This window comes from Nyctereutes procyonoides, unplaced genomic scaffold (assembly GCF_905146905.1).
Source record: "Nyctereutes procyonoides isolate TBG_1078 unplaced genomic scaffold, NYPRO_anot_genome, whole genome shotgun sequence".
Lineage (NCBI taxonomy): Eukaryota > Metazoa > Chordata > Mammalia > Carnivora > Canidae > Nyctereutes > Nyctereutes procyonoides.
The window spans coordinates 21,078,133-21,105,308 of record NW_026575043.1 but is presented as its reverse complement, the minus strand read 5'-3'; the positions used below and the strand labels follow the sequence as shown (position 1 = coordinate 21,105,308).

Below are 27,176 nucleotides of genomic sequence, written 5' to 3'. Positions count from 1 at the left end.
CACCTCAAAGGGATGCGAGGACTGAAGTACGTACAACGCTGAGCACAGTGCCTGGTATACAGCAGGCAGTTAATAACTCCTAGCTATCAGCATGGCTATTCTTTCGCTGTGGCTCTCTTCAGCCAGCACAACAAGCACCCGGGATACCAACTGTGCACGCGCTTTGTAAACAGGAGCGCGCCAGCCTGCACGGACTCTCAGCCTGCAGTTCCCCTGCAAAAGCGTGATGCCTGTGTGCTCTGGCTCTGGCCGCTTTCTTAGGTTCTGGAGCTACAACTGAAGAAGTCGTGCGCATCTCGGGCTCACTGGAGTCAGAGTCCTCATCACGCCTCCCCAGTCCGCGCCTCTCGGGTGTGTTTCCCAATGACAGCATCTTCTTGAGAAGGCCACAGAATGCTCCAGTGCCTCCTTTCCCTTCCCCACTTCTGACCTTCAATCTCAGGCCGCCAGCTCGGCCCTGCATTCTTGCACGGCTCCCCAGCCAGGCCAGCGGACTCCGATCTCATTCCCGTCCATGTGAGTACTCACGGGGCATAGCTGGATGTGACCTCTCATCCGAAGCTGGAGTAGCCCCCAAATGCCTTTGCAGTAACTCTCGGATCTGTCTTTGCCAGCTGCCTTCCCCCTCCTGCTCTGCCGCCAGTCCTTCACAGGTGTTGCTCACAGGGCAGAGGGCATGCGGGCTTCCTACCTGCGCATGGCTTTCTCCCTCCCGTGTCCTTGCTGGAAATAGACTTCCAGCTCACATGTGCCAATTCCACCATTTTTAAGTCCTTGAGCAAATGGCTCCTCTACCAGAAAGGGCTTATCCTGCCCCTAAAAGTATCCAACTATTGATCCTTCTAGCATTTTATCAGAAAGCAACATGATCTAATGAAAAAGCCTAAGCTCTGAAATCAGAAGGGCTGGTTTCTGAATCGTGGTTCAACATCCTAGCTGCACAACTCGGGGCAGGTTACTTGTTCTCTGAATGTTTGCTCCCTTATCTACAAAATGGGACAATAATATCTACTTCACAGGGCTATTGTGATAATTAAGTTAAATGCATATAAGGTATTTATATACCTTATATACCTAGAAGAGTCCCTAGGGCACATAGAGAGGCTTAATAAATTATGGCTTTCTCAACTGATATTTTTCCTTTCACTTTCTGGGAGAATGATCCGTGATGCATTTTTGTCTCCCTGGCTGGATGGTAGGTTGCAGGAGGGCAGTCTTTGTGGGAACTTTGTGGGAACTCCTTGTTCCCACAGCATCTAGCATAACCCCTTAGACACAGAAGGTGATACACACAGACTTAATGATGAATTACAGTAGGATTATATTCTTGCCAACATGAGTCACTGGCATCATTGAGTAAGAGAACTGGAAAGGACCTTAGAAATACATCACTCGTTCACTTTCATTTTATAGATGCAGGAATCCTATAAGCCAGAGAAGTTAAATGTCTTGCCGCTGGTTAGCATACAAGTAAACAGTGGCCAACTCTCAGCTTATGCTTCTTGCTCCACCACGTTGCTTCCTAGACCAGTGAGACGTTGCTGGCAGGTGTGTGGTGCCAAAAGCATTCTCAGGAAAATGTTACCACCCATATAAGTTATGCTACTTGGGGAAACATCTACAGGAGATAAGCGACTTGTAATCTGACAACACATCTGTGTATCTCTGTGTTGCCATGACATAGTAGATTAAATAAGGAAACAGAGCTGGCTTTTAGTAATCTTTCATCCTTCTAATCTAAAAAAGGTATCTCTCAGTGTATCTCTGGTAAGAATGTGCTGTCAGAAGGCATGGATGGTGGAAGTAAACAGGGAGGTGGGGGCAGGGTCCGGCTTCCTCCCTCTGACTTGTACCTTCTCGCTGGTCCTCCTTCCCCTGGCTGTCCACCTCCTGCAGGCACCCTACCTGCTACCTTGGGCAGCTCACTTAACTTGAGAGTCCCAGTTTCCTTCTCTGTAAATGTGGGGATCATCAATAACACTTGCATTATTTTTTTCATGATGAGTGAAAATGACATAAAATCATGTGAATTATAACCTGACACTCTTGGCAAATCCGTGGTTCTCAAGAGGAAGGCTCACCAAAATCATCTGTGTGATCTTAAAACAATGTATTTTGATGTCTAGCCATAATTAGGAACCACTGTTAATGGTACTCAACAAAGGTAAGGAATTACTGCTATCTCTAGAGTCATCCATGACCACTTGAACAGAATGATTACATATTCTGTGAATACTGAAAGATACGAAAGATTCTAATAACTCCACATGAGAAAACTGCTTATCCCTTAGAAGTAGTAATCCCACATAAATGCTAAATTAGCAGGAATAAAGCCTGAGAATACCCTATACAGGGATACACAGAATGCTCTGATTCTAAAATACTGGTTCTTGGGCATCCTGGGTAGCTCAGCGGTTTAGCGCCATCTTTGGCCCAGGGCCTGATCCTGGAATCCCGGGATCGAGTCCCACGTCGGGCTCCCTGCACGGAGCCTGCTTCTCCCTCTGCCTGTGTCTCTGCCTCTCTCTCTCTCTCTCTCTGTGTGTGTGTGTCTCTCACGAATAAATAAATAAATAAAATCTTAAAAAAAATAAATTACTGGTTCTTCCCTAAATCTGGTAAAGAAAATGACTTGCTGGGTCGCTTAGGTGGCTCAGTGGTTGAGTGTCTGCCTTTGGGTCAGGGCATGATTCTGGAGCCCCGGATCTGAGTTTCGCACTGGGCTCCCCACAGGGAGCCTGCTTCTCCCTCTGCCTCTGTCTCTGCCTCCCTCTCTCTCTCTGTCTCTTATGAATAAAATAAAAAAAAAAAAAGAAAAAAAGAAAATGACTTGTTAAATGTTATCATAAATGCTGTGGCTACAATTTTTACCTAAGTTATAAAATAAACCAAAAAAAGGCTCCCTATAAATGAGATATTCTATATCTTTAAGCCAATAATTTTTGTCAATATTAGTCTGGGAGTTTTAAATGACTTTCTTCTGAACCTGCCCACCCCCATCAAGTAATTATCAGAAATATAGATTTCATTCCATACATTCAAACTTACAAGTTCAAAAAATATTAGCCTATTAAGTTAACATAAAAAAGAGTAATTCAGTGGAATTAAACAGCAGAGTGAATTCTGTACAATACCTGGCAAGGGGCCTGAGGGAGATTTTTAATATCTCAGTGACAGCCCTTCCCAGCCTCTTAGCCCTAGAGTGGGTTGGGGAGGAGGTTACAAAGGGGGCTAAAGTAGTAGATGCTAGTGTGCAGGACCTAAGACTGTGCTGCACACAGATGAGACATCAGAAAACAAAATCCCGACACCTCATTTACAGATTAAAAAAAATCAAATTAACACGTGTACAGTAACTTAACCCAAATTGTCTATGAATTCTATCATTTTTCAATAACTGAGTCTCAACAGCTGTGTGTACATGTGCTTGGTGGGACGGGGCAAGGCGAGTCATGCATACAGAGATCACACATACCATTTAATTATCATGCACTTTTGTATCAAGATGTTGTGAAGCTATCGAAAAACTGGGATTCTAATACTGGCTCTTTCTGTTGTGATGGGCCTGTTTTCTCCGCAGCAGAAGGTGGATAATAGCCTCTCCTAGTTACTTTGAAGATTAAAATGATAACAAATGGGAGAGCACTTGGAAAAGTCTAAAGCATTAAACAAAACAGATTTTTGGTATGCTACAGCTTCTGTTCACACACTACACACACACACACACACTACTGTACATTACAATTTGTGTGTGTGTGTTCCAAAGTGTCACACTTGCTCCCTGTGAAATAAATATTGGTTGGTGTATATGTCTAAGAAAAAAAAAGGACAGAGAGAAAAGTCTTGAGAGATCTTTGGAGGCAGGCAGGACAAACCAGACATTCTCATTTCACACGGATTTCTCCAGAGGTAACCAAACATATTTATAATCTTGGTCATTCAATAGTGAATTCTCCAGTAGGACTGTATCATCTGTCTTCTAGAGTGTTTGCCAAAGCAGGAGGCAAAGGTAAGAAATGAATAATCCTGTATCAAATCCAAGACAACAAAGCTACGTTGCTAGCTCTGAAGAGGAAGATCATGCAGCAGAGACAAGATCATGCAGCAGAGACCCAGCCTAAACTCAAGATGAAATGAGCCAAGCCTCATGGTCCCTTCTCTGCAGAGTGGCAGAGGTGTGTGGACCACAGGTTTCTGCCCAGACCACAGGAACTCTGCCCAGGGCAGGTGGGGATGCTCCAAACTGAAAGAGTTGAAGCAATTGTTTCAAACAGTCAGCCAGCCTGCCAGTAGCAGAATGAATAAGTAGCAGGGGTGGAGGGTGGGGAAGCAAAGAGGGGCAGCAAGGCGACGGGAAAGGTGAAGTTTGAGAGCTGCCACTACTTCTTGAAGGACCTCCAGTCTTGATGAGACAGGAGGGGTGAACTGCTGGGGATCTTTCCTGAGCTGCCCCATTTCTCCAGGTGTTATTAGAATAAACGCCCATCTCAGGTCTGTTCTGGGCAACCTGAACTTCTGAACCTCCTATTGCCTGTTTTGTGCAAACAGAAAAAGCCTAACACAAGGAGATAGTCTGGGTCCCCTTAGGGAGAGAAATCTTGACTGCTGCAAGGCAGTCCTGACTTCCCAGAAGTAGCCCTGCAGCTCTTGCAAACCTCTATGGGTTTCAAATCACAACAAACATCACAGTAGTATCACAAGACCCTAACCTCCCCCTGCAGCCTAATTTCATCTTCTTGAAAGAAAAAGAAGAAACACCCTTCCAGCATTTGAACTTTGCCTTGTGAGTAATAGTAAAGCAATGCTCAGTCTTTCTTCCAGAACTGTCTCCTTGAAATCAGACAAGCAGCACAGAACGGCAAGTTCAAGTTCAGGGTTACTGAATCTTAAAAAACAGAGAAAGTATTCTTCTGAAAATCATAAGGATATTTGCTCATTTATAAACAGATACTGAGTGAAAGCCCACAACACGGAGAAGTATTTTACCCTAAATCACCAAGAATAATCTACAATGGCCAAAGTTACTATTTAATGCCTACCTTTTATTTTATGATTGATACTTTCACTTAAAAACAAACATTTAAGTGAATAAAGATGTAGGTGTCTGCTATGGACTATGATGCAGTACTCTGATAATTAGTACTTTATTACCAGGCTCGGGCTGCAATTTTTCTAGTACATGAAGGTAGATACACAGCAATGGCTCCTCACGTGATTAGATATTCACAGCCAGCTAACATTACAAAATGTTCCTGGTATGAGCTCTGCAAATGGAAAGCAACTAAATGGTGTCTAAAGTTAAAAGAAAAGAAAGGAGTACTGAAATTTTATATTTACGACATTATGTTTTAACTAAAGGAGAAATCCTGCAGGTTGCTTTAAAATAGAGATAACACAGCAAAATTCCCAGAGGTGGCATTTAGCAGTGAGATTTGGTTTTTCATTTCACCTGGCTTAATAATGAAAACATGAAGGATGGCTCCCGATTTCCCCCAGATCAACATATTAATCCATTTAAGGAAATACCACAGGAGGCTGTTCCTACTTTTCTGCAGAAGGCAGATTTAGTTTGTTCTTGCTTAAAATTGAATGTAGCTCTCAATTATAACAGTACTGGAGCCTGAGCGCTGTAACATGAGCTGGATTTCCATCAGGCCTGTGAGCAGAGGCTGCAGTGAGAGCAGAGGGGGCTCGGGCTCAGTCAGCAGCCCCTGATGCCCTCCGTGGTGTCAGAGGAAAGAGAGTGTCAGCACTAAACTCCAGGGCAACGCCACCATGGCACACACCCTGCTCTGCTGACTACTGGGACAGAATCAGAGAGAAGGGAAAGAAGGAAGAAAAATGGTCCCCATCCCTCAAAAGTTCTATATATATGTGTGTATGCGGGGGTGTATGTGTGTGGATGTGATTGTGTTTATGCATGTATGCACACATGCACGCGCACGTTTTCTATGTGTATACATGTGTATTCACAGATGTATTTACATACGTACAGACTTATATACCTAAGTATTTACATAGAATAGGAGGAACTTCATCAGGATTTCAAAGTATATCAAGCATAAGCAAATACAGGCAGGAAAACCTCTGGCCGGTACTCTTGGCAATGAAAATTAGCCCTGAACATAAAGTCACAGGCCAGCTTTAATAACAACATTATTTTCCAAAGCACTTGCCACAGAGTGAGACAAACCGGCTCCAAGGAGGGTTCTCTCCTCTGGTCTACAGCTCTTGAGGTTATGCCCGTTGGTAAGAAATCTAAATAATCACTGCCATTGCCTTTGCTAGGTTGGAAGAGGGTCAAATCCAGAAGAAGCAAAGATTTCTAGAGGTATCATGACCATCTGTTTGAGTGGGAATTTTTTAAAATGTCCGTAATTATAGTGGAATGGAGGCAGGTACCCTCATTGTGTAGGCAGGTTCACAACGTGACACTCCGCTGGGCCACACTGGTAAGTGGGGATCACAAGTTCTAATGCCACCACATGGGAGAGTCACAGGAGTTTTCAATGGGGAGGGACAGGATCAGCAAGAGCTGCGCTGGAGAGGGCAAGGCTGACAGCAGGTGCCCACTCACTCTGGGTGAAATGTCAAGTAGGAAGGCAGGTCAGTGTGTGGTCTGGAGAGACGTGTGGGTCAGAGGTGTCACCGCCACTCAGGTCGTCCCCAAAGAGATGAAGGTGAGTGGGGTGGGCAGAGGGCAGACCATGGTAATGCAGGGAGACAAGGAAATGGGTGAAGAAAGGAGCCGCCAGAGGGGACTAAGGGGCTGCATAATGGTGCAAGAGAAGCCAGGGAAGTAGGGGCATTTCCAAAACCAGGGGAAGAGAGTTTTCAAGAGAGATAGGTTGCCACATGGCTGAAAGTCAAGAGAGATCATGTAAGATACAGGATAAAAATTATTTATTATTTTAATATATTTTATATATTGTATTTATAACAAAGAACTCAGTGAGGGCTGCATGTGAGCTAAAACACTTTCAGTGGTTCTTTGCTGCATACTAACCCACCTCAAGGTCTCTCTTAAAGCAAAGCTGTCCTCCAGGTCTCTAACTGGCAATTATATCTTAGGTCTTCGGGTCTTCCCATCATGACATTTTGTTCAAGAAGTTGGCTTAAAATTATTTCTTTTTATCCACCTCCATCACACTTCTGCTGTGAAGCTTTGTGGGACCACCTCAGTTCAGAAGGTCTTGATACTGCCTTTATAAAGCATTTATCGTAATACTTGACATTGGGAATATGTTAACCTAGCCATGCTTATTCAGCATGTGTGTAAAGTCTTGGAATCTGCTTTTCCTGTTGCTCATCTATTATTTCCCCCTTCTCTTTGGCTTTCTCCTTCTAAGCCATCATCTTTTCCTGGAATGTTCTTTTTTTTACCTGCCCATATCCTGCCGCCTCCCCTGCTTTTTTTTTGAGAGAGAGAGAGAGCGAGCGAGCTGGCGAGGGCGCTTTAGTGAGGGGGCACATGCGGGAGTGGGGGAAGCAGAAGCAGAGAGAGAGAGAGAATCTCAAGCAGACTCCCTGCCAAGCTGGGGCCTCATGCAGGGTTCCATCTCAGGATCCTGAGATCATGACCTGAGCTGAAATCAAGAGTCAGATGCTTAACTGATGACTGAGCCACCCAGGCGCCCCCTGAAATCCTCTTTCTTAAATTTCAGCCATGGCTGCTCTTTTCTGTGAAGAAGGGGTTCTGCTGAGCATCCGTTCAGAAGTGATCTTTTGTTTTTGTGGAACACTTTAGCTGAAAACTATTCTTCCTGCAACGCTGAACAGTAAATGGTATTTCATTTCAGGTGTGTCTGCTTGTGTGTGTAATTTCCCCTCCCTTCCAACTGGATCTGAGTTCCTGGAGAAGGAACAAACTAAGCTTTTCAGCACTTGACTGATCTGGGTCTACCCTCTTGGACTGGTGGGTAGGCTCCTTGAATCTCCATGTCCTCAACTGAAAAATGGAGGCCAAGATGCTGACTTTGTAGGGGTGTGGTTCTCAGCCAAGTCAGGTGTGAGCGGCACCCTGCTCCATGCCTGAGGTCAGTGGCAATCACTGACCAGCAGATGGATTCCTTCCCTTTTTCCTTTCCTTCTTCTACCTCTGAGTCAAGGGGCCATAAATTAACAGAGATGAAAATGCTCCCCAAATAAATAGGGAGCAAAGGATTTAGATCAGAAAAATAGAATTCCAGTAATCGTTACATCCTGTATTCATAATACGGGAAGTCAGTCTAACTTCTCTGGATTTTGGCTTTCCTTTTCTTGAATGAAAAATATAATACTACTGGTCCTGGCCAAATTACTGAAAATGCTGAAAATTACTGAAAATTCATCTGCATGGGATAATATATATGACATGTATAAAACGAGAAGAAATTGCTGAATTACTGAGTAATGAAAATATTCCAAATTATGGTTCATGATATACAACTTTAGTTTTTTTTATTACATAACAATATTCTGATCTAGTGAATGAAAAACTATGTTAAGAATAAGAATCGGATTAGGGGTTGTAGATTAAAATTTTATCTATTTGCCCTTTGGTTGGCAGAAGACATGGATGGGTAAAGGAAGAGAAGAAATACAAGATATGAAAAAAAAAACTATTAGCTAAATAATAAATTAGTAGGATTTACCTTTAAAAGTTTTCTTTTATTTACCTTTATGTAGACTTTTCTATTGCATTTCTTTGAATTGCTTTATATAAGCGACTGCCCCCCCCCCATCACAACCTTAAATAGATTATCAGATGAGCGTAAAATAACCTTTGCGGTCAGCCTTTGGAATAACTTATGAAATCAATTAAAGCAGTACAAATACAAAATATTAAAATATAGTGCATCAATTATTTTTGGTTACTGAAGAGGAAAGTAAATAAGATATTAATCATGGAAGAAAGCAGTTACAAAAGGCTGTATGAATTATGTAAAAATTCTAGTGATGTATTTTCATCACAGTAGATCTGTATTCACAATGGCATTTAAGAAATAAAATTTTAAACAGCCACTACCACCATGTTTCTCTTTGGAAGGAGCTGCCAGGGCTTTGTGCTTTCAGGGTACTGAAATACTTGAGTTACAATCATGAATTCTTAATCAGCGTGGTGGGGCCGAGGAGAAGGAAAGGGGGAGGAAGGCCGGATATAGCAGCAATCTAGGCCTTTCTTGTCTGCTGAGCTAGCACTGCGCACACATTATCTTCAGTGAGGTGCTCATGGGGTAATTAGGAAGGGAGGGCAATCTTTGTGGAAAATCTGAGCATATTCTTGAAAAGACAGTTTCCCCACTTCCTGTTAGGCACCCTCAGGACTCATAATCCCTGGAGAACTCTGAAAAAGAAGAGGTATCCCTCCTCCCCAGTCAAGCCAGAACACAAATGATGCAGTCTAACAGGGTTGCTCTTTGGGGCAATCAAGGTGGTATTTCAGTTTTAACTGTGCCCTGACTCAAGCACCAGCAGGGATCATGACCTTATCAGTGCATGAGAATCACCCAGGGAGCTTTTATAACTCCCAAGGTCCAGACTGCAACCAGAACCCAGGTATCAGCAAGCGTTCAGAGAGCCCTCCAGGTGATTCTAATTAATATGTATGGGAAGAGAACGTTTTAACTTGGTCAAGTTCACACCTATTTCATTCACCTAAAAAAAACAAAAAACAAAAAACACACCCCACACACATTAAATCTTTAGCTTTGAACAGCTTCCAAGCAGAGAAATCAACAGGCTCCTGCATCATCATCTAACCCTGCCACTTAGATGTCCCTTCTTTATCTCCCTAAAGGTGATAGGAGTGACCAGCAGTAGTGAGCTTGATGTGGCTCTGGGTCAGGGGGAGATGTCCATAGCTCAAAGATTGGATTGTGTGTGTGTGTGTGTGTGTGTGTGTGTGTGTGAGAGAGAGAGAGAGAGAGAGAGAGAGAGAGGAAGGAGGGAGGACGATGAGGGTGAAGCAGGCAGCAGGGGAGATCTGTTTGCTCACATTTCATGGTAATGGAAAAGCTAATTTTTTTTAGGGTTATAAGTATGTGTGAAACCATCTGGTGTTTCCTGCTGTTGCATCCTTTAGATTTCACATGTTTATATGTCCATGGCATCAAAACATCATGAACCTAAAACAGTAATATTTAAAGGACATCACGTTTCAGTGTAATTACAAATATTATTGATGCTTCATAGGCATACTATTTTAGAGTGTTAGCAGTAAAAAAGTAGCTGGGTATGTACATGACATACATATTCTCTTATTATAAGTAAGGAGAAAAGGAAAAAGACACAAAGGACCCCTCACCTCCACCCCCATGTTAATTGGCCATCTGGATATCACCTTTTGTGAATGTTCACATTTTTTACCCATTTTTTAAAAGCTGGTTTCATTCTTTAAAAAAAAATTGATTTGTAGGAGTCTAAAAAATATATTCTGGTTATGGATCTTTTTTTCAGAGATTTTCATGCATTCTTTTTTATTCTCTTAATAATGGTACTCTGCCCATCACAATTTTAACATGGCTCAATGTATTCATTTTTTTCTTTTATGGGTCACACTTTTTGTGTCCTGTTTAAGAAATCTTTGTATACTGCAAGGTAATAAAGTAGTTTTCTTTTGTTTTCCTCTAAATTTTTATACACACACATACTTTTCCCACTTAAATCTAGAATCCGCTTTTATGCATAAAATGAGGAAGAGGTCAAGATTCTTTTCTCTCCACAAACAGCTATCCAATTGGCTGAACAACATTTATTGAAAAGGCTAATAACTCTTTTCCACTGCATGCTGAGTCATCTGTGCCATAAATCGGGTGACAGTATATAAGTGGGTCTCTTTCTGGACTGTATTTTTTCCATTGATCAGTTAGCCTAGCACCAATAACACAATCTTAGTTATTACCAAAGCTTTTGAATAGGTTATTTTTTTAAAAAATATTTTATTTATTTATTTATTTGATAGGTGGGGACAGCGAGAGAGAGCAAAAGCAGAGGGAGAGGTAGAGGGAGGAGCAGAGTAAGAGGAAGAAGCACAATGATGTGGGGCTGAGCAGGGAGCCCAATGATATAGGGCTCCATCCCAGGACCCTGGGATCATGACCCAAGCCAAAGGCAGACGCTTAACCAACTGAGCCATCCCCTTGAATAGGTTTTATATACAATAATGGAAGTATTCTAGCTTTCTTCTTTAAGAATTCCTTGGCTATCCTTTGTCCTTCGTAAATCCATGTGAATTTTTTAATGAGCTTCTCAGTTTCTGCAAAGAAAATTGCTAGTAATTTGACTGGTACTGTATTATACCTATACATCAACTTGGGGAACACTGACAACTTTACAACGGGTATTCCAATTTCTAAACATGAAATATCCCTCCAGGTACAAATATATGAAAAAGGGCTCATCTTCATGAGTTACTAAAAAAATTACAATTAAAACCACCATATATCCCCTAGAGTGGTTAAAATGGAAAGAGACAGAAAATACCAAGTATTAGAAAGGATGTGGAATAACCGGAATATATATTGCTCATGGGAATGCAATTTGGGGCATCTATTTTGGAAAACTGCTTGGCAGTATCTTCTAAAGCCAAATATATGCAAAACCTATGACCAACCAAGCAATTCCATTCCTAGAATGACCATTCACTAAAAGATAAATACAAAAATATATATAGTGGCATGACTCAACCCCAAACTGGAAACTACCCAAGTATCTGTCAGTAGAGGAAAAGATAAATAAATTCTGTAGTGTATTCACACAATGAAGAGATACAGAGCCCTGAGGACAAACCATCCACACCCACATGCAATAATATGGACAAATCTCCAACAATATTGAGGAGTAGCCTGGTTCCATTTGTAGAAGGCACAACAGGAAAACCAATCTATGGGATAGATCCCTGACAGTGGTTTTACTTGGTGACAAGGAAATACAAAAGCTGGGTGTCACCTGCCAGCCGCCGGCTCCTGCGCCTGCTCTTGGGCTCCCCACCTGCTCCAACCAGCCATGCTCTCCACCGCAGCTTCAGCGCCTCGGCCCAGAACAATGCTAAAGTAGCTGTGCTTGGGGCTTCCAGAGGAACTGGGCAGCCCCTTGCGCTGCTTCTCAAGAACAGCCCGAGTGAGCCGCCTGACCCTCTGCGATATTGCTCATACACCGGAGTGGCCGCAGATCTGAGCCACATGGAGACCAGAGCAACCGTGAAAGGCCACCTCGGACCTGAGCAGCTGCCGGGTTGCCTCAAAGGCTGCGATGTGGTGGTTATTCCAGCCGGAGTCCCAAGAAAACCAGGCATGACACAGGATGACCTGTTCAGCACCAATGCCTCAGTTGTGGCCACCCTGACTGCGGCCTGTGCCCAGCATGGCCCCGAGGCCATGATCTGCGTCATTTCAAATCCGGTCAACTCCACCATCCCAATTGCAACGGAGGTTTTCAAGAAACACGGAGCTTAAGGCCCCAAGAAAATCCTCGGGGTGACGAGCCTGGACATTGTCAGGGCCAACACTTTCATTGCGGAACTAAAGGGTTTGGATCTTGCGCGAGTCAATGTTCCTGTCATTGGCAGTCACGCTGGGAAGACCATCATCCCCCTGATCTCTCAGTGCACCCCCAAGGTGGACCTTCCCCAGGACCCGCTGATAGCGTCACTGGGTGGATCCAGGAGGCCGGCACGGAGGTGGTGAAGGCCAAAGCTGGAGTGGGCTCTGCCACCCTGTCCATGGCATACGCTGGAGCTCGGTTTGTCTTCTCCCTTGTGGATGCAAAGAATGGGAAGGAAGGAGTTGTCGAATGTTCCTTTGTTAAATCCCAGGAAGCAGACTGTGCCTATTTCTCCACACCACTACTGCTGGGGAAAAAGGGCATCGAGAAGAATCTAGGCATTGGCAAGATCTCCCCTTTTGAAGAGAAGATGATAGCAAAAGGCATCCCCGAGCGGAAGGCCTCCATCAAAAAGGGAGAGGAGTTTGTGAAGAACATGAAATGAAAGGGCAGCCAGCTAGCAGTCCGTTTCTCTCACATATGAGGGCATCATGTCCCTGCAAAGCCATCTCCTGCCCTCATGTTTCCGTTGTGTTAACCACCAGTGTCATGTTAACATCACCGCCCCTTCTAATCGCAGGTCCATCAAGGTGTGCATCAATAAAAGCAGGCTTCCATTTTCTTTAAAAAAAAAAAAAAAAAAGAAATACAAAAGCTTGGGGAGTGTTCATAATGTTCTCTCTATTGATTTGGGTTCTGAGTACATAATACCTTCACTTCACAAAAAGACTGCCCTATTTATATATTTAAACAAAAAGTGTTTTTAAAGGAATTCATAATTGGGTTTTCCATTGAAAAAACAATTCACTTTTAAATAATTCCCTCTCCCCATTTGTCCCACCCCCTTCCTAGGGCATTTTTATGACCAATAACCTAAAGGGAATTCTTTTTTCTTTTTTGAATTATTAAAAACAAAACAAAACAAAAAAAAGGGGGGGGAAATTATGCTCTGCAGAAGCTTCCCCAGTTGGATTAGTTTAAGAGTTTAAATGCAGTGCTTTTTTGTATATTCTTTCAACCAAGCATGTTGAACTGTTTGTGAGCATCTAATTAGAAGCGTTTTCTTTACCTTTTTAAAGATGAGAAAGTGGAGAAATAAAGGATAGAAGACATTGCTAGTTTCAATGAGTTTGTCTTAATTCCTCATTCAAATCATTAGTTATTATTCCTGCCCGTTAGAGTGATTTAGCAATAGCTTTAGCAAGCACACAAGTGTATCTCTGTGTTTATTTTTCCATGAGCAGCCTCTTTAATGGTCCCTTTGCCCATCTTTTTGTAGATTTGTTATGCTAACATCCAGTTGTCCTAATTTGTTTTTCTCTAGTTTTGTGCTGGCACTAAACTAATCAGTGGATACAATCACAGAATCCCAGGAAATTCATTTTTAGATATGACACAACATAATTTTCCCCAAACTTGTAACGAAGGCTAGCTTATTTCCTTCTAGTCTATTTCTAGAAAAGAGGCTACCGAGATTGAGCATTTCCATAATCCACTAACTGAAAAGTGTAGAGTGAAACAGAGAATTGCAGATAAAGCTGAGACTGTTTAACAAAACCAATAAAGAAAGGCTAGCAGGGCAAATGTAGTTTTTTTTTTTTTAAATTATAAATACAATTATAATTCAACTTCTAATAAAAATACCAAAAATGATTATAGTAAGAGAAAAAAATCTTATTCACTAGAATAGCAAGTGCTATGAAAGAGCTATCTGAAGAATATTTTGTTCTCTTTGTATCTACCTCAGCATTGGTAATACATTAAAAAAAAAAAAGAATTTTTTAAGGAATACCCTACAATAACCATCACCACACAGAAATTTGTGGTAGTGCTGAAAGCTGTCTGTGGACAAACTTTTTTTTAACCACATTAAATATTGAAAGGTTTCATTTATTTTTTTAAATATATTTTTTAAAGATTTTATTTATTTATTCATGAGAGACACACACACACACACACACACAGAGAGAGAGAGAGAGATTGAGGCAGAGACACAGGCAGAGGGAGAAGCAGGCTCCATGCAGGGAGCCTGCCGTGGGGCTCGATCTTAGGACCTTGGGGTCACGACCCGGGCCAAAGGTGGCGCTAAACCGCTGAGCCACCCAGGCTGCCAGAAAGGTTTCATTTAAAACGCTCAGAAACTACCCAACACCATCGTCTAAACAGTGTGGAGCTGAGGTGGTGATAGTTGTTTTAAAAAAGCTGCACTATGTGGATTTTCAGGCCCAGTTTCTATGCTGAATATATCATGTAGCTATTCTTCATTTTTTCAAGGTGTTTTTATTGCTTCTGTTGATTTTGGGGGGTGAGGCAGGAAGTGGAGTGATGTTATATCTGTGCTGTTTCCCACTTGTCTCCATTTGTTCCAGGATATCTGTCAGAGACCAGAGGGGAGGAAAACGAGTTCTTTGACCCCATAAGTGATCCATATCGGGATGAACACCCTATCACCACCACCGGATGAGATGATAGCACAAGGAAAATAAAACACTGATTTGAGCTTCATATGCTTATTTTTGTACATACAAGGAAACTAATAAATAAGTTGCTTAGAATGAGGAGGAATAAAATACTAGTTTTTAAAAGCTCACTTGGATGAATGAATTGTTGAAAATTGGAATCATTTGTACTTGAGTAAATAAAAATTGAATTTATTTTGAGAGTTTGAGAATTTTCCTGGGATAAAATTTGTTATATTCAATGGAGGCAACCCTAGAAAAAAACCTCTTATCACCCCACTGTGAAACATCCAAAGCAAACCAAATCAAGCACAAAGGCCCTGTAGTTGGAGCAGTTGGCTTTATAGGGAGACAGGGAAGGGTCATCCATTGACAGAGTGCCTTCTACATATGTGTTCCTCTCCATTCTTACCTGTGCACAAATCATCACAGGGAGTGTAATCCACAGTTGAAAGCAGCCCAGCATATAAGTATAAAACTGATTAACCCACAAAAATAATTTTACTGAGGCATCCTGTCCCCAAATGCTATATCATTAGAATTTGACAAGAAGCACTGTCTACCCTGGGGAAATGATTATTTCAAGGTGGTACCATAAGCAAGATACATGATCATTGGCATTTAAACCTTTGTGGTAACTAAAAAAAAAAAAAAAAAAAATGGCCGTAGCAAAGCCAGAGAAGCTGACTTTTGAAGAGTGTAATTTCAGAAATGGTAGATCAAAACAAACTGTTCAAAGACTCCATAAATACATGCAGGTATGCCTTGACTTATTCTAAAGACACATCCTAATGACTCTGCTTTCAAAAATACAAATCAAAGTGTATTTTAAATAAACTAGAAGCAATTAAGCTTGATTTTTAGAAACCACATAGTGACTCTTTTCTGAATAAAGGCAAAGAAGCCTTTGGTGTGTGTGCGAATTACTGTCTTGCTACATTAGTCCTCCCAAGGCATGCCTACTATGGCAGTCCCCCATAGCCTGAAAGATCAATTCTAACTTTGCTCTCACTACCCAGCCCGGGCTTCAAGTCTTGCATTTAGTTAGCATAGACTCCTCTTCCCACTGGTCCAAACATCTTCGATAAGCAAAATCTTAAATTTGTCTTTGTTGTTAAGAGTAATATACGCACAGAAGAGCATAAAATAAAAAGTTTTTTTTCCTTTTCTCTTGTCCCTCTGGTCCCCTGCCCCAAAGATAATCACTGCTAATGGCTTCTTATGTCAGAAAAAGTCTCCTATCATGAATACACAAACACATAAATACAAACACTGATTCAAAGTTTACTTTAGCTTTGAGCTGCTTTACAGACTAATTCTCCTACGTTCTGCTCTGTGCTACCTCTTCCCCTACTACTAATTCCTGCAACGTTAATAAGTACACTGTCACATACTGACCTGTTTCTCTTTTTCAACTAGCTTTACCTCCTTTTGCCTTTTTAACAATATATCCTTATAGATCTACAATAGCACTCAGCACGGTGTGGGGCACACAACAAAAATTATAAAAACTCCTGTCCAGTGAATGATTTTACATTCTGAATTGTGAGTACAATTCACTTTCCCTTTTCTGCTGCCATGGAAGAGGCTTCTCACACACAAACAATGCCAAGTCAGATATTTCTTTTCTTTTCTTTTTTTTTTTTTTTCAAGTCAGATATTTCTTAATGACCTACTCTTTACTGAGAGGAAGTGCCTGTTTATTTAGATTATTAGTAGCTGGGCTCTGATCCAGAAATCCATTTCTGGAGAAATACATTGCATTTTACTTTTAGCTATGAATGGGGTATACATTTTGTTTGGTTATTTAAAATAGTTGGCTGCTCTGATAAAATATCGTGATGGACAGAAAATAATAGATCGTTGTTTCTTATGTCATATTATTGGGAAGAAACAAAGAAAAAAAACACTTTTTTTTTTTTTTTTGTCAGAAAACAAGGAGGTGCTCAGAGACTAACCAGGGCATGCCAAAAGGTCACAGGAACTGGTTAGAAAAAGCTCCCACTGGCAAATGTGAGCATCAAAGGAACAATGATGGCAATGGACCACACTTTGAACAAACAAATCTCTAGTGATACTCAAAAAAATAGGGGAAGAGTTAGGGAGAAAAGAGAAAGCTCTTCTGTATCTGTATAGAATGTCAGCAAGTTGGAAAATCAGCTATTGCAACCACTCATGTAATAATACAGGCAAGGGTCATCACCAATGACTCCTGAAACCTAGATGAAAAGTTGAAGCAGAACATGATATTCAATAGGCCTTCAGTATCACTTACTACTTACTACAGGGAGAAAGGGAGACCTCAAGCAAATATTCAAACTGAGCATCCCCAACAATGGGGAGCTTCCTGATGTGACAAAATGAGCACACAGCACTCATGTAGTATTCTTGCCAGAAATGTTTTACCTGAATCTAAGGACAACGAGCTATGTCTGGGTGGCAGGACATTATCTAAGACAACTGGCCTGGACTCTTCAAAACTGATATCTCACAGAAGACACAAAAAAGGGTGAGGAGAGGGTTGAGAAGTGCTGGCAGTCCAGATTTAAGACAAAAGAAAGATGGCAGCCAGTGGGTGGACCCTTTATTGGATCCTGATGGGAGCCAGGAGAGGGAGGAATATGATGGGAGACTATGAAGAAATGTGTATTGGATTGTATTTTATACTAATGGATAATACTATTGCATCATTGATAACTGTCCTGGATGTGATATTGGTATCTTGCCTATGAAGGAGAGTGTGCTTGTTCTTAGGAGACAAATGCTAAAAAAATTAGGAGAGTGCCATTATGTGTGCAACTTACTTTCACATGGCTCAGGAAAACATACAGAGAGAGTGACTGTCATGGTGACAGAGGAAGAGGAAGGAGAACAAGAGGGCAGGCAAATTAGCGAGACGGAGCAAATGAGGCTAATGGTAACAACTGGTCAACCAGGGCGAAGGGTATATAGGTTATTATTATATTATTATAATTTTTCCTTTTTTGTATTTCTGAAAAATTTGAACATAAATAGGTATGAAAAAAACCAGAGCAGCGTATTTTTTTCTCTTTCTTGATTGAACAACAAATCTTAATCACTTAGATGATAGTAGTTAGATCTGATCAATCTGAGAATCAAAGCAGAGATACAACTGGTTAGTTTTTAAATGAGAACACAAGGAGCCAGCTGACACACAATAAAAGGTGGGAGCAAAGCTTGTTGGGGCACATGACAGCATCTTTGTCAAGCAGGTACCTCTTTTAAAAACAGAGAATTACAATGGTACTGCTAATGGCTCTGCCAACAGTGTAAGCAGGTAGGTGGAACACAGCAGATAAACCAACCACTAGTGAAGGTGCCACAGGTATCAAGAAGTGAATCCACAAATACGGAATCTGCAAATAATGAGTCACCTGTATGTGAAACATATACCTTTCATTCCTACACACCATACGTATTCTCCTTGAAGGTTAAATCCTCTTTTGCAACCTTGAAAGTGCTTCCTTGTCGAGGGTTGTGATGCCGATTTATTTGCTTGCTTTTTCCCAACTGTCTCTTAGTATTCTGTAAGCCCCGAAGGAAAAAACCCAGTCCTATTTTACCCTGTCACTTTGCACTCTACATTTGTTGTGTGACTTCTGCTAGGTTTGTGGGAAGAAGAGATGACCATTGTGATACTTCTGGATGATATTAACATTTAAATCAGTAGACTGAGTGTTGGAGGAGGTCATCAAGAGGATGTGACTGCCAGTGACCTGTGAGCTAGACCCTGGCAATCAGAGGCTCCTCACTTCCTCCCTTGTCCTTGGAATGTGTGTTTTCCCACCGTTTCCACAGTAGGAGCTGATTTCAGGGACGTTACCTTAAGAGAATAAGGTATTTTTGAGACCACCTAGATGGTATGTGACTGAATCCATTTTAGGCCTCTGCCTAGACTTTTAGCATTCAAACCTGCCACCTACCAACCTGGATGGGTCTGCCTCTTGCTTTGGTCTCTGCCTGGCCCTTCATGTGTGGGGGCCAGTGTGTAAACCAACGCTGAGTAAAACAGACTACTTTCCATAATGTGGATGTGCCTTTTCCAATCAGTTGAAGGCTTGAAAAGAACAAAATGGCTGACCCTCTCCTAAGTACAAGAGAATTCTTACTGCTTGATGGTCTTAAGAGGAGTATCAGATTTATTCTGTTTTTGGACTCACACTGACAAAAAGGCTCTTCCTGGGTCTTGAACCTAAAACCATTAGCTATCCTGAGTCTCCAGCCAACTCACCCTGCAGATCTTGGAACTTGTAGCCTCCGTAATTGTGAGGCAATTCCTCATAACAAATCTTTCTTTTCCCCTCTCCCTCTCTCTATAAGCATATATCCTCTTGATTCTGTTTCTGTGAAGATCCCTGATTAATTCATTGGGCAAGGAAAGCTCAAGTGGAATCTAAAATTTCACCCATGCATGACTGGAAGAAGAGGGGTATGATTAACAGAAATTTGGATGCAAGGAGGAGGAGCATATTCTGAGAAAGAAATGATGAGTATGGCTTTGGTCATGCCAAATGGGACAGTGAGATATTCATTTGGATAAATCCTGCAAGCAAGAAAAATGCACGAACAGATGGGGTAAAGTGAAGCATGTGAACATCACATCCTATATGTTTAAAATGGTCTCACCCAAATGGCTCAAATAAATCTTTGATAACCCTCTGCCAAATGTAAGTCTAGAGTAGTAAGGGCAGTCTATCTTTTTTCAGAATGAATGATTTCATTCTTGGTTTCAATACTACTTTATAAAAGTCCAATATAAAACAGACTATACATGGAAGACCATAAAGTATTTATTAGACTGGAACAGAAACAGTAAGTTAACTTCATTCTTAACTGATATGAAAGTGTTAATAATTAAAAAAAAACAAACAAACTAAGAAGTACCTTTGTAAGTCAAAGACTGAACTGGAGTTCAGGAGCGGATGGACTGTTGGCATTGTATACACACACACACATTTTTCTAGGGGAGCATCCAAAGCTTAGCCAGATTCACAAAGGTTCTGTGACCCAAGAAGTAATTAAAAGTGAAACCTCATTTTGTTCCTTTAAATATGGCCACATGAATGTCAAGATTTCATCTAATCTCACAGCATAGGAGTAACACAATAATAGGACATTAAATATAAACACCTTCTCCTCCCAAATTGGGCATATATAAAATCTCCTTATATTGGGTATCAATTTTGACCTATCACGTCTATTTCCAGTAATCTATCCTGAATGAAGAGCTAGATAAGTGAACAAAGATATATCATTCACAAGGAGGTTTGCCAAAGCATTGCTTAAAGTGGCACACACACCTACAGGTGTAACAATAAGGGGTTAGCAAAATAAATGAGGTTGGTGCATTGGGTGGGACCCTATGTGTCCACTTAAAAATGATGATGCATGCATATTTTTACTGACTTGAAAAATTTAACTTGGAAATCACAATATTATAAATGATTAGTAGGATCCCATTTAACAAAAAAAAATACACATTCATACGTGTCTATCTGCAGAAGTAACATTCTGGAAGGATATACATGAAAACTGGTGTTTCAGGATAGAAGAATTCTGAAATAATTTTTCTTTCTCCCCTCAAATATTATTATAGTAACTATAGATTATCCATGTAATAAAAAATGCAATACTTCCCTTGAACCAACCTTCCCAATGGTAACAAAACCACTAATCATTCATCAACGTCATATCTGTCTCCAGCTCCTACCCTCTCTCCCCTTGTCAGGCAAAACAGGAAAGCACTGCTTCTTGAGAGCCCTTCATCCTTTCAATTCCTACATTTGCAAGTATGAATCCCTAACACCATTCGGCATCTAGCACTTGGAGGGCTTATTCCAATTCATAGTCGACTCGACACCTCTTACTGAGAAAGACACACCAATGTCACACAAAAACGGGAGGGGTGGTGGAGGACAGTGACTCCTAACAGAGATCCAAGACTTATTTTATAATCAGGAATAAATCTGCAAGTTTAAGCTTTCCACAGCCATAATACAGCAATCAATAGCAGTTGTTATCATTTTGCTGATGCTTGTTAACCAACCGTATAAGCATTTTAAGAGTCCAGGAAGGAAGATAAGGGGAAGGCAGGGGAGAAAAAGAAACATTTTAAGAGTCCAAAGTGATGACAAAGCACCTCTTTCTGTGGTGAAAATTCTGCTGGAGCAAAATGTGGGGATTTTAGGCTACTGTCACGGTAGGTGATGAGATTTTCCCCCTTGCTTTTATCAGATGTGGCAGATTTATACAGGATGTTTAAATTGTTTATTGTTATTTTTTTTAGGTTGACTGGATAAGGAAACAGCTATGAATTGGGGGAAACCTACTCAGAGGTAATCAGTTTCTAGAAGAGAGCACTGTAAATCTGCACCATGCGAACAGAGTCCATCAACTTCATCGCGACACCCACCCAGCCATGTGGGGACGGCAACAGGATGATGGTCTGTGTTTGTAACTCCAGGTTGTGTGCTTCAAGAAAAGCACCCTGAGCTAACCAGCTGCATTACGAACTGTAGCCCATGTCCAAAAGGGGCTCTGGAGATGCACTAACTATGTGATTACAGGCCTGCCTGGAAGCCAAAGGTTGGCGGCGGATCTAAAAGGTAACAAGTGAACACATGTGCTATAAACCCATGCCTTCTAACACGCTGGGAAAGCGTGCAGAAACACGGGCTGCCACTGTGTGCAAGAGACACGGTCTGAAGAGCAGCAATTTTCAGAAAGCCAGAAAAAGCAAGAGCTGGTGAAAGAGCATTTCCAAACACTGAGGGAGAGAGAGCCCGAGATAAGGACCACAGATCCAGGAACACCTCCATTCCTCTGGCTTCCGTGCTAGATTCGCACAGCTGGCCTGATCCCGTTTTGCAGGATGCCCTGAAGGAAGCCCTTTTCCCCAAGCACTTGGCCACCTCAGGATTCTGACATTTGGACCTGTACGGTGGGAAGTTGAGTTTTACATGGAGGGGACGATGCCACGTCACTGCACCTGGCCTGAAGTGCCTCCTTCATCTCACAGATACACAGACCTGAAACGTCCACTGAAATTGGGGCACCTAGCTGGCTCAGTTGGAAGAATGTGTGACTCTTGATCTCCAGGTCATGAGCTTGAGCACCACACCAGGTGTAGGGATTACAAACAAAACAAAATAAAACAAAATTTACTGAAATTATTCTCATGTTCACTAACTCCGAATACTATGTTCCTATGAACTCTAAAGGGATACGTAAAGGAATGTGGGGGAGTAAAAGTACTCAAAGTTCACAAGCTGGTTAGTTATTCCTGGTTTTTAAAAAATGGGCTTTTGATGATTTTCAGAAATAATAACTACCCCTTTCCCTAACTCCCCAGATTATACCAATGAAACAACATGATATGATTTCAGTGACCTATGGGGCTAGCACTTGGTTAGTGTTACACTCCTTAAATGTAAGAAGAACAATACCTCCCTCAATGATATGGAGCCAGGTTTCACAGCAGCTTCTTTACTGTCAATAAATCCATTTTCTAATTACATACAAAGACATGTTTGTCTTTGACCCTGATTACATTAAAATACCAGAAGTATCGTTGCTTTAATGTGCATTATAGAAACACAACTCCCTAAGTGAATCTGATCCATTAATAACATCTCTTTAACTACTAATGATTTTTGCAGACATGTAATAAAATATTTTATGGCTGTTTTCAACCATCTGTCCTTCTTTCTCAATATGAATTTGCCAGAGGTGTAGTGAAATTCCCTGTGCTTTGTGCCCTTACACAACATACCAACTAGACAGTCTCTCTGTCACACATGCTGTACATGGAGCTATGCTCCGGGTACTGCCCTAGGAGCTGGATGGAACCTTCTGTTTCCGAGATTCTTTAGGTTATTCCTTGAGCCGGGTGGGGTTCTAACCTACTGTAAAGCAGACAGGCACCTATGTACCCAAGATATGCAGAGCTAATGAATCATGAACTAGTCAGTTATAGGATAAGAACAACCAGCTGCATTAAAGATGGCACGCTTTAAAGAGTAAAACATTTAAGATTGCAGTCCTTTGAAGTTAACAATAACCTGTGGTAACATATTTGAAATGCCACTGAATTATGTTATTGACAAGAGCACTTGACATGTATGAGTGATCAATAAGACATCAGGCCATATATGTTAAGCTTTCTTCATTTACAAACTTAGTATTTACTGAGTGCCCATTATGAGCTAGAGGCCTCTGATGGTCAAGTTTTCTGAGCTGAGATAGGGCTCATGTTTAAATATGGTTGCAGGGCAGCCCGGGTGGCTCAGCGGTCTAGTGCCTGCCTTCGGCCCGGGGCGTGATCCTGGAGACCCGGGATCCTGAGTCCCATGTCGGGCTCCCTGCATGGAACCTGCTTCTCCCTCTGCCTGTGTCTCTGCCTCTCTCTCTCTCTGTGTCTCTCATGAGTAAATAAATAAAACCTTTAAATAAATAAATAAATAAATAAATAAATAAATACATACATACTGATAAAGAAATGTATTTTACAATGAAGTAGGTCTTAAAATGGACCAACTTTCAAATGTTAGTAACCTGCTTTGAGAGTTGCTTTCCCAGCAAGTTGTCCTAGAGATAAGAGGCAGATTTCTGCGGCCCTGGTGGCTGTGGAATAAGGAGGCTGTGAAGAGTTACTGGAAGCTACTGAAGGACCTTATGCCAAGGCCTTGGGGAAAAGGTCGTGGTGACTGCTCACATCACTTCTGGTCCTGAGCTCCAGGATTCTGTGACAAGAGAACCATGACCCGGGACAAAGACTTTGGAAAACCACCTCTTCTTTTTTTTTTTTTTTTTTTTTTGTTTTATTTATTTATGATAGGCACACAGTGAGAGAGAGAGAGAGGCAGAGACACAGGCAGAGGGAGAAGCAGGCTCCATACACTGGGAGCCCCACGTGGGATTCGATCCCGGGTCTCCAGGATCGCGCCCTGGGCCAAAGGCAGGCGCTAAACCGCTGCGCCACCCAGGGATCCCGGAAAACCACCTCTTCTATCGTCAGGCCTGATGTTTTCCAACACATAGGCTTAGGAAAGATTCCTGGCTGCTACTGCTCCACCCTGCCTCCCCCCCCCCCCCCCGCCAATAGAGTAAAGGAGGAATAAAGAGTTTCCCACAGCAGCTGCCTGTGTTTAGATCTTACAATGCATTTTTACAGAAAGTAGTGAATGTTCTAGAGAATATTGAAAAAAATCATTAAAATTTCACCTTCAACCAAAAGAAAAGCAACTAATTTCACCCTGCCAGGGCACTACCCATGTTACTAAGGATAGTGTCACCTTTAAAATCAATTACTGTGGTTAAAACGAGGAACATATCTGTCTTTCCTCACTTGTGGCTTCACCCAGAGGTGATAATGAATAGAGCCCGAGGGATGTACATTGCACAGGGACGTTTTCACAAAGACTCACGTTATAAAAAAGGAAGATAAAGAGCATTCACTGTGCTCATCCTGTTTGGTGTTACTATGACATTTCTTCTCAGAGGGTGGGGGTTATTTATAAACTCAGTTAATGATTAGTTTGAAGAAGGCAGGAAGAAAAATAAAGCTTTCGCTTTAGATTTCTTAAATCTCTTCTTTGTCTATTTTCCTATACTTTTATTTTGTCTTTACACTTATAATCAGTAATTGTTAAGTTCCAAATACTAAATTGGGGTACATATAAAAAATACCTATTTTTCTTTTTACAGATACCAGGCTTAGGAGACATTTAAATTCTAACCAAAATTGAGAAGAGTTGAGGGTATGAAATAGAAGTCAATCCTTCGATTTTATATAGCTAGGCAATAGGGGTCTGTTCCTTAGCTTAGAGACTGGGCTTAGAGACATTGCACATATCATTAAAGCACTACAATGCTGCCATTCCTGTGCTAATTACCGAGGGAAGAAGCATGCCTTCCACTTAGTGAGAACCTAGATTCTTGAACAGAGGCTCTAAGAGGCCGTCTACACTCCAGTGTGCAGATTCTTGTGAATAAATATAAACATGTAATTTTAAATACTGCTTTGCTTTATGAGTTCTGGACCTTTATAAGAGGGGTTCAGAGCCTGTGCATAGACAATAGTATAAACCCAGATCCCAGGAAGGTCCAGAGGCCCAAAATCGGTGGTCCCTCGGCTACGTGCAGCCAGCAAATGTGTCTGTTGGCCCACAGCATGTTTTTAAAACAATGTGAGCCAATTCAAAAATCCAATTTCACAGTAAAATGGATAGATGTGGAAATACAAAGACTTCATTCTAACCTTCATTTAGAACTAACAGCTGTCCCCTAAAAAAACTTTATTTATTCATGAGAGACACAGAGAGAGAGAGGCAGAGATACAGGCAGAGGGAGAAGCAGGCTCCCTGCAGGAAGTCTGGTGCAGGACTCCATCCCTGGACTCTGGGATCACGCCCTGAGCCAAAGGCAGGTGCTCAAGCACTGAGCCACCCAGGTGTCCTCCTCCATTTGATTTTTTTACGTGTGCTTATTCAACCTTTTCTCCCCTGCCTGACTGAGGGATTCAAGAGGTAATGGGACAGGGGTGGAACTCCTAGGCCCTTATTCTTGAATGGATGGTGGCAGTGGGGTGGGGAGTTAGAACATATAATTCTCATGTAATGTAATACAGGAATTATAATTCTTCTGAGAATTCCAGGATAAATGGGCTGTTGTAGTACTAAAGAGAAGGGGTCTGTGGTTGTTTTAAAACAGCCACAAATTTTGTGACACTCCTCCCATTGAGAAGTGGGGGTCTATGTCCCCATCCCTTGAATGTGAACTCGGGACTGCTGTGACCAACAGGGTTTGGCAGACGTGATGCTATGTGTCTTTCAAGACTAGGCCATAAAGGCCATGCAGCTGGGTCTTATCCTCTGGAATACTGTCCCCTGCAGTTCTTGCGGATGTTCTGTTCAACAGTTGTAGTGGGTCCCAGCCAAGGCAACCAGATGGGTGTGAAGAAGCTTCCAGGTATTTTGACTTCTAGCCGACTGAGTTATCCACAGCAGTTTGGGGTGTTCCCTAGTAAGGCTGACATCATGCATCAGAGACACATAGTCTCTGACAGTACCCACTGTGTACTATCAGTTCTCTGTATTTACGAGTCTGTGCCTGTTTCATTTGTTTTGTCTTTTAGAGTCCAAATATGACTGAAATCATACGGTATTTCTCTTTCACTATCTGACTTATTTCACTTAGTGCCTTCTAGCTCCATCCGTGTTGTTGCAATGGCAAGATTTCATTCTGATGGTGTATATATGTAGTATGGCTCTTCTTTATCCATTCATCTATCATTGGGACGTTGCTTCTATATTTTGGCTATTGTAAATAATGCTACAATCAACACTGGGGTGCATATATCTTTTCCAAACTCCTGTTTTATTTTCCTTTTGGGTAAATACTCAACAGTGGAATTACTGGATCTAGATTTGTCTTTGGAAAGGACATTTTCATTTTTTTGTCCTGAAATCAAGAATGATGGCAGTTGATTACCTATTTCACAAGTCTTTCCAAGTTTGGGGGAATATGAATCTCAGATTTCCCAAAGTGAGAGAATATTATTTTATCACCATTGGAATGAAGATGGAGGTATTACTTCCAAAACTTCCTGTATATTTTCCAGTTTCTCATCACATAATTACACATAAGCACTGTTGTACTTAGGGATATACTTCTTTGATGCTCTAAATGACACGTTTCATTTTGTTTAGGATTGTTGGCTCTTTGAAAAGACCTTAAAAATCTCATTTATATGTCATAAACGTGTGTCAAACTTGAGAATGGCGATATGAAGGGTAAATCTGGAAGTGTGCTAATATAGCTGCATCATTAATAATTGAAGGAGGACTACTAAGGTTTCCCATTTTGCTGTGTGTTTAAGGGAGCTGTGCTTTTGTGACAGCTGTGACCACGGCTGAAATATCAGATTTGGCACAAAAAATTCACAGATGATTTTAGAAATTTCTCAACTCTGTGTTTCACTGCTAGTTAATGCATCTTCTTAAGGCTTTCCTTAAATGGCACAGTTGATGTATTCTTGAGGATCTCAGAAAGAAGTTTTCCTGGGAACGCAATGATAGTCAGGAATAATCACGCCCTGGCTTGGAATGAAATCTTCTGACCAGAAAACCCTGCCCCAGTTCTCTAGGGTGATTTCTTTTTAAGTACCGACTGCTT

At 41.5% G+C, this 27,176-nt stretch overlaps 1 protein-coding gene and 1 pseudogene across 2 annotated transcripts in view; one reads left to right on the top strand and one right to left on the bottom strand.

The window, feature by feature from the left end:
• The window catches only part of LYRM4 (LYR motif containing 4), a 162,278-nt gene that overhangs the window by 39,465 nt on the left and 95,637 nt on the right, over window positions 1–27,176 (bottom strand). The window lies entirely within an intron of this gene.
• LOC129507818 (malate dehydrogenase, mitochondrial-like) lies at window positions 11,730–13,045 on the top strand (annotated as a pseudogene).